We start from the raw sequence: 10842 nt of genomic DNA, 5'->3' as shown, positions 1-10842 counted from the left end.
TGACAGAATAGATTAATGTTGTGAAAATTTGCTGCCCCCTCCAACCCTACAATATTTTCTAAAATTCCAGACATTTTAATTTTCTTGTGGTTTCTGAAGTGAAGCACTATCACCTTGTGTATTTCCAAAGTTCATCGGTCAAACTGTAAGGCAGATGAAATCGGGCCATTGACAGAGCCTATGAAGGACCTCTAGATGACCTCAATAGGGTACACGAGGCCACAAACAAAGGGACAAAGAGGTGGTCAAGGTCATGGGCTTGTGACTAGTGACTCATGGGTAGGACAAATACAAAAAGTGTTGCTTACAGAATGCTCTCAACACCTCTGTAAATAAAATTTATCTTTAATAATTAGTTTAAATCTAATAAATATTCAATTGTTACAATTGTTACCTTCTAAATGAAAATCAATTACTCAGATTAGTGAGGTTTTGTCACTTGGTCTGATTTACCTAAAACATATAAGACCAGCAAAGTCATGGTCAAGGAGACAAGCCCTTATAATTGCCTTCTTTTGCCCCCTCGTAGATAAAAAGACAAAAAAAAGTCACTGATGTGGAAAAATGGTCCATTTTCAAATTGAAGTGCAACATATTGTAATATGTACAAATTTGAAATACACAGTTCAGTGGATCTTTACATATGTATAACCCTCTTTTAATCACTACTCTTATAATCAATCACACTGGAGACTAGGCTATCTCCAGCACAGCAGAAGGTTCTCTTGGGCCCCTCCAGGTCAATATTCCCCTCCAAGGATAATCGCTATTCTAACCTTTATCCCCATGCATCCATCATGTTTGTCTTTGAACTTTTAAAAATATGGAACCATGCAGAACTTGCCTCATGGCCAGTGACTAAGACTCTGCACTCCCAATGCTGGGTGCCTGGGTTCAATCCCTTGTCAAGGATCTAGAACCCACATGTTGCCACATGCCACAACTAAAGATCCCACATGCTACAACGAAGACTGAAGAGCCCACGTTCTGCAACTAAGGCTCAATGCAGCCAAATCAATATTTAAAAATAAAAATATGGAAACATACAGATGCAGAAAGCATTTTTTTGCATCTCAGCTCTTTTAATCAACATTGTTTTTTCTTTTTTTAAGATTCAATTATGTTGTTCCTTGGTCAATAGCTCATTCTTTTTAATTATTATTCAGGTATTCTATTCAATTCTGCAGAAGGATATTTACGTTGTTTCTAGTTTGGAACTATGCTGAGTAGTGGCAAGATGATCATTCTCACACAAATAATTTATATTGGGTAATGCCCAGCATTGAAATTGCTGGACCATAGTGTAGATACATATTTGCTTTAATATATATTGCCAAACAATTTTCCAAAGTAATTGTATCAATTTGATGCCTACCAGCAGTGGCAGTTCCAGTTGCTTCATATACTTGACTGGTACATTGATTTCAAAATTAGCTGAGGGTAAGAAACTTTCTCAAGTGTTCCTATGATCTCCAAAGTTCTAGTCATTCCAGTTATAGTCTTTATTTCCAAGAATTAGAACAAACAGAAATGTTTGTTCATGTATCTGAACACTTAAATGCAAATAATTTTTTCTTCTGATCAAATCTAAATATTTTCTGATGGCATCAAATGTCCAGTGGAGAAAAAAATGAGGTGTCTGTTTGGTGTGTATGCAAGAGTTTTACACTTGCTTCTTTAGCAAAATTCTGTGATTATGAGCAGGCTGGCTGACAACTGCTTTCTGCAAAAATTAATCAATTAAATGATTCTATTTTTTCCTTGGCAAACAAATTTGCCTTTAGCCAACACAGTGGAGAATAAGAATGCCTCCTTCATAAAGTGAAGCCCTGCTTTATGCTATCCATCTTCATTAGCTGTCACAAGGGCTAATGTAGGAAAGTTCTTTTCAGCAATTTATTCTTGAACCAATTTGATCATGAAGTTTGTGCACAAAAGGCCCATTTGTCAAAAATAAAGAATGCACATGGTTGGGAGATAGGGGCTTTAAGGAAGTGGCATATAAAACATTCCTTGAAATTAGCACAAATATGTCTGTGCTGTCTCACATTAATTAAAAGAAACCAACACTGCATTTCTCTAAAATTCTTACAAACTACTTTGTTTTCCCCTCATATATGTCATATAAAAATATATGTATATCATCCTGTTCAGCTTCAATTATTATTCTTTAAGAGAAGTTTTCTTATGACCCTACTTCCTCAAAGTCTGAATATTGATTACATCTAGACATTCTTCCAAAAGAGGCATTTTTGCCATAAAATGGTACCCAAGAGCATTCTCCTAGGTGATCAAACAAAACAGTTCTTTAGAAGTTTGGTATCTCTTCATTCTCTCTTGCTATTTCTGAAGAAAATCTTTTCTTCTATAAGTACAACCACAACCTCTCTAAAAGCTTACTCTTTCCATCTTCTCTAATAAATGCTAGTCTGACTCCATGAACTCTGTAGAAGCCCCTACTATAAGACACAGCCACAGAAACTGCTTTTCTTTAGTCCAGAGTTCTTTCATCTTTGGAAAGTTGTTTGCCAAAACGCTACAGTGAACTGATTTGGGCTCATCATGCTGGAATCCCTTATTTTCCATCTTTTAACTCCAGGATGTTTTCATGGGCTTCTTTTCTGCTCTGTTCTATCTTTACATGCTTCTCTCTAATTTCCTGGCCCTCTACACTACCAGCTCTTTCTACCAGCTACTTCTTATCACTCAAATATGCTAATACAAACTATTTTTCAAAACAAAACAAATCCTCTAGCCTCATCACCCTCTTCAGGCCCTGTTCCCTCTCACCCTTCGACTGCCAATTTCTTGAAAGTGTTGCCAGGATTCTATTTTCTCACTTCCTAAGCAGCTCTCAATCCACTAAAATTCTTCTTCTGTCCCCATCACTCTATGCAAACTTTATGTTGAATATTCTCATTGCTAAATCCAATTAATAATTTTTATACTTTACTCTCAACATAACCATTGACCATTCCCCCCTTGAAAGTCCTTGCTCTTCCTGGCTTTGTCCCATGACTTTCTCCTGGTTTTCCTTCTGGTTACACACCTTTTCATTTACAGCCTGCTGTTCTTCTAATCACTTCTTGGAAGTTGGTGTCCCCAGGGTTCCCTGAGCCTTCTTCTACTCTCACACTGTAACTACTCCCAGATATTCCCATCCACTCACATGAATTAAATTAACAAGTAGAGCATGCCTCTTCTCAGTTTATGGACACATGTAACAAGGATTGTGAGATAATATGGCTGTAAGAAAACAGAAGCCCACTGATCTTTTCAAGAAATACCCTTATAGAAGTAACTCTCAAGTCTCTCTCCTGAATTCTAGACCTATAAATCAATTTCCACATCTTCACTCAAACTCATTTTTTCCATCCCTCAACACTTGCTTCCAAATTTCAATGAATAGCATCACTATCCACTCAATAAGTAAACCATGATTCGAACGATCTCACTGCCTCTACTCCTTTACCCTTTCCAGTCACTCAAACTGTGTTAATTCTAAAATTAACAAGTAATGTTTTACTGAGTAATTACTATATGCCAAGTGCTGCACAAGAAGATTTTACATGCATTACATAGTTGAATTCTTTATTATTCCCATTTTCAGAGATGAGGGAACTTAAACTTAGAGAGGTAACTAATTTGCCAAGTTATTCAGCTAAAAAATATGAAGCCAAAATTCAGAACGCCATGCATGCATGCATGCTAAGTTGCTTCAGTTATGTCTGATTCCTTGTTACCCTATGGACTATAGTCCAGCAGGCTCCTCTGTCCATGGGATTCTCCAGGCAAGAATACTGGCGTGGGTTCCCGCCCTCCTCCAGGGAATCTTCCCTACCCAGGGATCAAAACCCATGTTTCTTAAGTCTCCTGTGTCTCTTGCAATTGGCAGGCGTCTCTTTACCTGGGAAGCCCCTCTATTATATTGTGCATGTGTGCTAAGTCGTTTTAATCATGTCTCACTGTTTGCAACCCTATGGACTGTGGCCCACCAGGCTCCTGTATCCATGGGGATTCTCCAGGCTATTATGCTGCACAGTCTCCTAAACATTTTTCAAATCCACACACCTACATCCCTAAAATAGACATTGTCAAATTCATTCATATTCTCGTTCTCTCTTTTTCTACCTTGCTTGGATTCCTAAAGCAGACTTTTAATATATCTCCTTAAATTTATTCTTCTTCTATTTCCACACCAAAAGGTAACTGTCAAACCATAAATCTAATCAAGTTATTCCTCATTTTAAAATCGTCTAATTTTTTTTATTGTCCTCAATGGAAAAATTCTAATTACTTACCATAGTTTACAAAATCTTCTGTGATTGGACCTCTTCAATATGTCTCTTACCACTCTGCTTACAGTATCTGCCAGCTGTACCTAACAGTTTCATGTACCCCGTGCTTTCTAACTGCAAGACCATCAGACTATTTTCTCTGTACGAAACAATCTGCCGCACTACCCCGTTGTCTCCTGGTTAGATCCTACACTTCCTTGAGATTATCACTTCCCCCAACCTCAGCAGACAGGTCAGATTCCTCAGCTGTTTCCCCACTGTGCCTTATACTTCCTTTATCACTTTAATTATTTATTACAATTGTTTTCTCTATTTCCTTTTGGACTTCCCTGTGGCTCAGACGGTAAAGCGTCTGTCTGCAATGCGGGAGACCCGGGTTCGAACCCTGGGTTGGGAAGATCCCTTGGAGAAGGAAATGGCAATCCACTCCAGCACTATTGCCTGGAAAATCCCATGGACAGAGGAGCCTGGTAGACTACAGTCCATGGGGTCACAAAGAGTCGGACATGACTGAGTGACTTCACACTTCCTTGAGATTGTCAGTTCCCCCCATCCTCAGCAGACAGGTCAGACTCCTCAGCTGTTTCCTCACTGTACCTTATACTTCCTTTATCACTTTATATATTTGTTATAATTGTTTTCTCTTCTTCATTTTAAACTCTTTGAGGACAGAGGTAATGGTGCCCATTTTCCATCACATTTCATCACATTTAGGTGCCTAGAACAGTGCCCAATGCAGAGTATCTATCCAATAAATATGCATTGGATAAATTAAAAACTGATTAATTAATTGCTATCATTCCATAGTATCCCTCCAGAAGCTTACACTCCCCCAAAATTATTTGTTTGCCTCCATCAGCAACTCCTAACACTTAATTTTCTAAATATCCATGCACTGTGCAAGATACTGAAAGAGGTACACAGATGACCAAAATAGAGTTGCTGCTAACAAGGAGTTTACAGTTCAGTCAGCTATTTCAGAAAAGTCCTAAAAAGACGGGGGGGCAGGGGGGATAAAATATGATTAATTCCAGCAAGATTATGGGTGGTCTCATCTGAAATGAAGCTTTAAGATGGATAGAATATCAATAAATGGAGATGGAAGTAGGGCTCCTAAAGGTATACAGAGTCTTAGGAAGACAACAAAACTAGAAAATAAGAACTATGGAAACCAGAATAGCAAAGACTGTGAGGAATATGAGTAATCTAGTTTGTCTAGAGCTTAGGGAATGACAACTGGGAGGAGATAAACCAGAAGGATATTTTGGAGTCATATCATGAAAGGCACTGACACCAAGAGAAGAACTATATACATATGCAATAGTCAGTGGGGAGCCAACAAACAGTATCAGCAAAAGAGTGGCAGGATTGGAGCTGGATTTTATGAATATTTTCTCCCACAGTGTGCAGAATAGATTAAGGCAGGAAGACACTGGTGGTGAGAAAATTCCCACACTTCATCAAATCAAGTTCAAAAAATCAATGGTAAAAAGTGCCATTGTGTTTAGCATTGAAAACAGAATGCAAATTATCAAGATGGAGAATCTATTAAGAAATTGAAAGTGAAAATGTGGCCTTTATTCTTGAGGAGCTTCTATTGTTGTAGCAAAAGCAGAGAGTATGATATAGCATTGAAGTAAGATGTGGGAAACACAGAATGGAAGAACAAACAGGAGTCTAAAACTTGGCACTGGTACAAGAAGAAAGAAAAATCTTTCCCCAAAATAACTGAACTGAAAAATAATAAGCAATTCGTATATAAATCAGTCTGAATCACACAATCAGCGTGATCCAAAAAGTCGCAGAAAACATAAAAGAAAGGACAAAAGAGACACTGTAGAGTTGAATATTATAAAACTTGGCAAATAATTTAATGTGATGAGGGAGAGGGCAAAGTGACTAAGAGTTTATCCACAGGACCAGGCAGACAGAGTGTCAAGAATAGATGCCACTTGGGAAAGGGCATGAGTGTAGTCTGCACAGCTTGCACTTCAACTTTTCACTCAGATACACAGCTGAAAGTTTATAGCAGAAAAATGGAAACACAGATTAAGAATTTAGTATCATGCTATTTTTAAAAATCAAATCTTAAATGTTGTTGCTTATTAACTGGATACAAACTCACAGAAAAATCTGTATAATAACACATGCTCCACTCCCTAAACCCAAGAGAAATAACAGATCTTGTAAAACTAGATGTTGATGAGAGGAGGAAATGTCATGTTTTACTCTTTATGTATTTATGTTGTTTGAATTTTATAATAGTCATGTGCTCAAGTATTATGTAATTTTAAAATCTTTGATTTAAAATATTTGGTACTAGAGACATAGATTGTGATATCACTGGCATAAGAATTATAGAGAAGATGCAGGAAAGGATACAGCTGGACAAAGCCACACCTGTAACAAGGTAAAATAAATGATCTAAAGATTAAGTTTGGAAATATAGGCTTAGAGTGAGAAAAAGACAAGACCAAGGAAAGAAGAAAATATCTGTCCAAAAACTGAAGATTCTTTATTTATCAGAAACTTACAAAGAACTTTATAGCAAAAACCTTATCTTTCTAAGAAAGTTGAAAATATACATAAAAGTTCTCATTTGGAGATGTGGGAACTGAGGCTCAGAGAGGTTAAAATTTAAGATTTCATAGTTAGTTTAGTTGAAGAGTGCCAGTTCAAAGCCAGTTTCAAATTCAGAGACCTTACTTGAAGCTCTGGCCACTTGTTTTTACTTGGAAACAGTGATTAAAGTATCAAAAATTATAAAGAAATAGCAAAAATGATAACTAAGAGAAGGAGGCTAAATTGAGTGTTTATAGAATATTAAGGCGAAAGCATATTTGGGATTAGGATATTTGAGACTAGCATTTCTGAGGCCAGCATTTCAGTGAGTGGAAGGAAAGAAACTCAAATACAAGAAATTAAAATGTAAATAAGGCCTTGGCAGTTATACGAGTAAGAGTAATTCTTTCAATGCGGTATTAAGGAAAGTCTATGTTTGAAGAATTAAGAGGGTACAATTAATGAAGAGATGGGGGTCATGTTATAGATGAAAGCTCTAAGCTTGGAATATTTGCAACCTGAGAGAAAGAAGTAAAAAAGAGAAAGAGAATGAACCTCAGTGGAATGCAATGAGAGTTTCTATTGATGGCTTCAAAAACAAGTGGCTAGTAAAGAAAGAGAAGAGAAGTGAAAAGCAAAGGAGAAAATGAAAGATATAAGCATCTGAATGCACAGTTCCAAAGAATAGCAAAAAGAGATAAGAAAGCCTTCCTCAGCGATCAATGCAAAGAAATAGAGGCAAACAACAGAATGGGAAAGACTAGAGATCTCTTCAAGAAAATTAGAGATACCAAGGGAACATTTCATGCAAAGATAGGCTCGATAAAGGACAGAAATGGTATGGACCTAATAGAAGCATAAGATATTAAGAAGAGGTGGCAACAATACACAGAACTGTACAAAAAGGATCTTCAAGACCAAGATAATCATGATGGTGTGATCACTCACCTAGAGCCAGACATCCTGGAATGTGAAGTCAAGCAGGCCTTAGAAAGCATCACTATGAACAAAGCTAGTGGAGGTGATGGAATTCCAGTGCAGCTATTTCAAATCCTGAAAGATGATGCTGTGAAAGTGCTGCACTCAATATGCCAGCAAATATGGAAAACTCAGCAGTGGCCACAGGACTGGAAAAGGTCAGTTTTCATTCCAATCTCAAAGAAAGGCAATGCCAAAGAATGCTCAAACTACTGCACAATTGCACTCATCTCACACACTAGTAAAGTAATGCTAAAAATTCTCCAAGCCAGGTTTCAACAATACCCGAACCTTAAACTTCCAGATGTTCAAGCTGGTTTTAGAAAAGGCAGAGGAACCAGAGATCAAATTGCCAACATCTGCTGGATCATCGAAAAAGCAAGAGAGTTCCAGAAAAACATCTATTTCTGCTTTATTGACTATGCCAAAGCCTTTGACTGTGTGGATCACAATCAACTGTGGAAAATTCTTCAAGAGATGTGAATACCAGACCACCTGACCTGCCTCTTGAGAAACCTATATGCAGGTCAGGAAGCAACAGAACTAGACATGGAACAACAGACTGGTTCCAAATAGGAAAAGGAGTACATCAAGGCTGTATATTGTCACCCTGCTTATTTAACATATATGCAGAGTACATCATGAGAACCGCTGGGCTGGAAGAAGCACAAGCTGGAATCAAGATTGCCAGGAGAAATATCAATAACCTCAGATATGCAGATGACACCACCCTTATGGCAGAAAGTGAAGACAAACTAAAAAGCCTCTTGATGAAAATGGAGAGTGAAAAAGTTGGCTTAAAGCTCAACATTCAGAAAACGAAGATCATGGCATCTGGTCCCATCACTTCATGGGAAATAGATGGGGAAACAGTGGAAACAGTGTCAGAATTTATTTTGGGGGGCTCCAAAATCCCTGCAGATGGTGACTGCAGCCATGAAATTAAGACGCTTACTCCTTGGAAGAAAAGTTATGGCCAACCTAGATAGCATGTTGAAAAGCAGAGACATTACTTTGCCAACAAGGGTCCATCTAGTCAAGGCTATGGTTTTTCCAGTGATCATGTATGGATGTGAGAGTTGGACTGTGAAGAAAGCTGAGCACTGAGGAATTGATGCTTTTGAACTGTGGTGTTGGAGAAGACTCTTGAGAGTCTCTTGGACTGCAAGGAGATCCAACCAGTCTATTCTAACGGAGATCAGCCCTGGGTGTTCTTTGGAAGAAATGATGCTAAAGCTGAAACTCCAGTACTTTGGCCACATCATGCAAAGAGGTGACTCATTGGAAAAGACGTTGATGCTGGGAGGGATTGGGGGCAGAAGGAGAAGGAGACGACAGAGGATGAGATGGCTGGATAGCATCACTGACTTGATGGACGGGAGTCTGAGTGAACTCCAGGAATTAAGATGGACAGGGAGGCCTGGCATGCTGCAGTTCAAGGCGTCGCAAAGAGTCAGACACGACTGAGCGACAGAACTGAACTGAGTACAGAGTTGGAGACTTAAGGAATTGGTAGATTTAAAATAATCCCTGTGAGAAATATGAAAGAAAGTTAGCAATAATGTGTGATCAAAAAGTTGCTGAGTGGTAGAATGAATCTAAAGATAGTATGAATTTTACAGGTACACTGATCCAGAATCTTAACTTTATTTGGCAATATGCTATAGTCTAATATTCTAAAGAGTAGTCTAGAGGACTTTAAAAGTTCATCACTACAAAAGAGGTGGTAAAGCCAGAAATTTGGTATGGACTAGTCCTTAAATCAAGTCCTGGTTCTGTAAGCTACTATCTCTGTAGTGTTGAGAATTTTACTTCATATCTAAGCCTCAAATTTTTAGTCAGAGGAATCAAGATAATAATGGTGCCTATCTTCATCATTTGTTGTGAGAAATGAGTGTTTACATGACACAGTATTTAGTACACAATATTATAATCAAAATTAAGCACAGGGAGAATTGAGAGAAGTATATCAAAGGATTACAAGAAGATGAGCTAGTTAATGATGAATGATGAAATAGAAGAGGGAAAAGACGACGTCATGGTTAGAAAAAGAAATTTCAAAATTTACAATCTTGCAGGCAAAGCAGTTTTGACTGATGAAATGTAAGTTCAAACTAGGCAATTAAGTAATTTTTTTTTTTAATGGAAGCCTTTGGAACTGAGGCATCTGGGAATCTGGAAAGGGAGTATAAAGATATTCCCAAGGAAGATGCTTCAGGCCAGGTAATGAGAATGACAGAGATGGGTGATGCAGTAAATCAATAAGAATAGTAGGAGAATGTCTATATGTTGTTTACAGGTGACTGACACAAGGAATAAGAGAAAAATTGATGTAAAGGAATCTCAAAACAAGAAATTATTAATGGAGAGCAAAGAATATATAAAGTGTCTTTCTGGAAACAGAACATGAGAAAAGACTTATCAAGAATTAAAGCATTCTGAGATTTAACCCTACCTGCAGGTAGCAATTTAGCTTGCTACACACAACTTTCATGGATGCTGGCAGAAGAAACAAGATTCCTTTATATCTATCCAAGTTCAAGTGAAGCTGCTCAGTCGTGTCTGACTCTTTGCAACCCCATGGACTGTAACCTACCACGCTGCTCCATCCATGGAATTTTCTAGGCAAGAGTACTGGAGTGGATTGCCATTTCCTTCTCCAGAGGATCTTCCCAACCCAGGGATCGAACCTGGGTCTCCTGCATTGTAGGCAGACGCTTTACCATCTGAGCCACAAGGGAGGTCCTGGATGTACATCGATACAGATATCTAAAGATATATGGATAGTTTTGTGGCAGTAGTAGTAGCCAGAGTATTGTCATTCAGGACATGAAGATATGAAAAGGGTAACACCTGCACACTCAGCAGTTTGGAAACACAGAAGAGGAGGAAACCTGAGCTTTGGGAAACATTCTTTTATAATGGGTGCTAAACATGCCTGCCCTTTGCTCTGAAGGCAGACACTATTTTCCAAGGCAGTTTGCTATACAAATATCCTTGAAAA

At 38.1% G+C, this 10842-nt stretch overlaps 1 non-coding gene across 1 annotated transcript; it reads right to left on the bottom strand.

Annotated features, from left to right (window-relative positions):
• Positions 10508-10579, bottom strand: TRNAC-ACA. Its single transcript has one exon. It is a non-coding gene; the product is annotated as a tRNA-Cys (tRNA).

This window comes from Capra hircus, chromosome 2, assembly GCF_001704415.2.
Source record: "Capra hircus breed San Clemente chromosome 2, ASM170441v1, whole genome shotgun sequence".
Taxonomy (NCBI): Eukaryota; Metazoa; Chordata; class Mammalia; order Artiodactyla; family Bovidae; genus Capra; species Capra hircus.
Note: the sequence above shows the minus strand (reverse complement) of the source record. Positions and strands in the feature narration are given on the sequence as shown.